This window comes from Haliotis asinina, chromosome 10 (assembly GCF_037392515.1).
Source record: "Haliotis asinina isolate JCU_RB_2024 chromosome 10, JCU_Hal_asi_v2, whole genome shotgun sequence".
NCBI lineage: Eukaryota > Metazoa > Mollusca > Gastropoda > Lepetellida > Haliotidae > Haliotis > Haliotis asinina.
The window spans coordinates 54618189-54622257 of NC_090289.1; positions in this window are offsets into that span (position 1 = coordinate 54618189).

The following is a 4069-nucleotide window of genomic DNA, read 5'->3' on the forward strand; positions in this document are numbered from 1 at the left end:
GTAGGACTGACTGTACACCCTGTGGGACTGACTGTACACCTATGTAGGACTGACTGTACACCTATGTAGGACTGACTGTACACCCTGTAGGACTGACTGACTGTACATCCTGTAGGACTGACGGTACACCTATGTAGGACTGACTGTACACCCTAGAGGACTGACTGACTGTACACCCTTGAGGACTGACTGTACACTCTATAGGACTGACTGTACATCCTAGCGGACTGACTGACTGTACACCCTATATGACTGACGGTACACCTATGTAGGACTGACTGTACACTCTAGAGGACTGACTGACTGTACACCCTGTAGGACAGACTGTACACTCTAGAGGACTGACTGTACACCCTAAAGGACTGACTGACTGTACACCCTATAGGACTGACTGACTGTACACCCTAGAGGACTGACTGACTGTACACCCTGTAGGACAGACTGTACACCCTATAGGACTGACTGACTGTACACCCTAGAGGACTGACTGACTGTACACCCTGTAGGACAGACTGTACACTCTAGAGGACTGACTGTACACCCTAGAGGACTGACTGACTGTACACCCTATAGGACTGACTGACTGTCCACCCTATAGGACTGGTTGCAAAGACAAAAAGACTGACTGTCCACCCTATAGGATTGACTGTACACCCTATGGGACTGACTGACTGTACAGCCTGTGAGACTGACTGACTGTACACCCTATAGGACTGATTACAAAGACAAGAGGACTGACGTACACACCATAGGACTGACTGTAAACCCATGTAGGACTGTACATTCTGTAGGAGTCACTGTACACCAGTGTAGTACTAGCTGTACACCCATGTAGGGTTGACTGCATCCTGTAAGACTGACTGTACACCCTATAGGACTGGTTGCAAAGACAAAAAGACTGACATACACACCATAGGACTGACTGTACACCCATGTAGGACTGACTGTACATTCTGTAGGACTCACTGTAGTCCAGTGTAGTACTAGCTGTACACCCATGTAGGACTGACTGTATAGCCTATAGGACTGGTTGAACACCTTCGTAAGATTGACTGTACACCCATGTAGGACTGACTGTACACCCATGTAGGACTGACTGTACATCTTATAGGACTGATTCAACACGCTGTAAGATTGACTGTACACCCCGTAGGACTGACTGTACACCCTGTAGGGCTGACTGTACACCCATGTAGGACCGACTGTACATCCTATAGGACTGATTCAACACCCTGTAAGATTGACTGTACACCCCGTAGGACTGACTGTACACCCTGTAGGACTGACTGTACACCCATGTAGGACTGACTGTATAGCCTATAGGACTGATTCAACACCCTGTAAGATTGACTGTACACCCCGTAGGACTGACTGTACACCCTGTAGGACTGACTGTACACCCATGTAGGACTGACTGTATAGCCTATAGGACTGGTTGGACACCTTCGTAAGATTGACTGTACACCCCGTAGGACTGACTGTACACCCCGTAGGACTGACTGTACACCCCGTAGGACTGACTGTACATCCTATAGGACTGATTCAACACCCTGTAAGATTGACTGTACACCCCGTAGGACTGACTGTACACCCCGTAGGACTGACTGTACACCCATGTAGGACTGACTGTGCATCCCGCAGGACTGATTGTGAACCCATGTAGGACTGACTGTACACCCATGTAGGACTGACTGTACACCCATGCAGGACTGACTGTACATTCTGTAGGACTGACTGTACACCCCGTGGGACTGACTGTACACCCTGTAGGACTGACTGTACACCCATGTAGGACTGACTGTACATCCTATAGGACTGATTCAACACCCTGTAAGATTGACTGTACACCCCGTAGGACTGACTGTACACCCCGTAGGACTGACTGTACACCCCGTAGGACTGACTGTACACCCATGTAGGACTGACTGTACACCCATGTAGGACTGACTGCACACCCATGTAGGACTGACTGTATAGCCTATAGGACTGGTTCAACACCTTCGTAAGATTGACTGTACACGCATGTAGGACTGTCCACCCACGTAGGACTGACTGTATAGCCTATAGGACTGGTTGAACACCTTCGTAAGATTGACTGTACACCCATGTAGGACTGACTGTACATCCTATAGGACTGACTGTACACCCTGTAAGATTGACTGTACACCCTGTAGGACTGACTGTACACCCATGTAGGACTGACTGTACACCCTGTAGGACTGACTGTACATCCTATAGGACTGACTGAAGACCCTGTAAGATTGAATGTACACCTATGTAGGAGTGACGTACACCCTGTAGGACTGACTGTTAAAAACCGATGGACTGACTGTACATCCGGTTAGGATTGACTGAGTGTACATCCCTTTTGAAAGAGTTACGTTTCATTCGGCGTACTTGGGACGCAATGGTTAGCCTTGGGATCTTTATTTGCCTGTGTCAACATCCTGACCGTATTAACTGTGTAAATGTGTGAGATTATAGCTGAGATGTGACAGGCGGCTTGTAAGACGACCTACTCATGAATATGAAAGTGAAATTTAAACTGTCAGAGGCCACACGAGGTCGATGATATTGAGCGTTCTATAATGTCTTTGTGTTGGTACTGAGAACTGGACTGGCTCAGGCGGGATTAGCCATGGCAGCAGGAGGCATCGACCATAACACGTTTCATGACCAGTAATCTTAGAATTTGATTTAACATCACAAAGGGCCCTCAATATATCCAGCGTGTATTCCGTATGTTGCGTATGCTTTTGTCGCCAGTTATCAAAGATGAGAGAAGAATTTCCGTAGTCAGCATGCATGAAGCTTTCACCTGAATATTTGGCTTTCTCACGGGAGGGAAGGTAAAACATCTTGAAAAAGGGGATTTGTGCATACTTTTAATAATTCGTTTATCGATGACTGACTCAGAGAGCAATTTCAAATTCCCACACCATTCTCATTTAACGTTTTAATGGGAGAACAAGTCTGAGAAATAAATCCAGGTATTCAAACATCATGTTAATATTTCTAAAGGTAATAAGCTGTAGGCCACTCAAAGTATCACATGGTTAATTTAGAGACAACAATGGTTGTTTGTAAATTGCTGGATAGTTGTCAGCTCTTGCAATATGGCTGCATGTTGTGACACGCCCCCATGTCGCATCTGCACTTGGTATCATATTAGAGTTAGCCCTGGTAACAGCTGATAACATAACGTCATTGTACCTGATGTCTGTTTCAACAGTCAGCTGATTACACATATTGTACATATCCATTGCAACACAATTAGAAATCGACATGTGTCGGTATCTCCAGATTATATTGACTGCAGATCACAACTCGACACACACACTGCATGGCACTGAGGTTCATTTTAAAACAATGGTTTAACTGTTTTGCATTCTGTCCTTAAGATTCAGTATCGTTGTTGTCAACAATTATTAGTGGTAAGGAATGTAAGATTGACTATCCGATGTAAGTAGTTGTGTGTAAAGTTGTATAGTTTGATAATTCGTAGGTCAAGAGGAATCTGGACGAAAGACATGTAGCTACATTAGCAGGGTATGGACGCTATTTAGACTGTGTAGGTGGTTCGCATCTAGAATTACCGAGACCAACGGATTGGAGACTATTTTGCTTCCTCTCTGCTGACCCAGCCTAGGTTAGGACCTGTTCTACCCTGGACCTTCACAAGTCGTACCGCATGAAAACGTGATAATACCAAACTGAGTTACGATAGCAGGATAACATGTAACAGCTCTCGTAATAGTATTCACTATGCATCTACATCGCCCTGCTTCCGAAACACTCCGAGGTAGGTTATCTATGGTGAATACGACGATGTTTCACAACGACCTTATCGTGGTGAAACGTGAGATGGAAGAGACCTGAGCGACGCTTGTACCACTAGACTACCCCTCCGCCCGAAGCCGTAGAGAATTAGCAATGATAATGACTGTTACTGAAAGATTAAAACATGAGGACATAGATCAGGTGAAAAGAATTGCTGAAATTGTGGCTGAATGTAAAACAATCACACATGATTAAATATCATCAATTGATTTTAACGAATTTGGACATC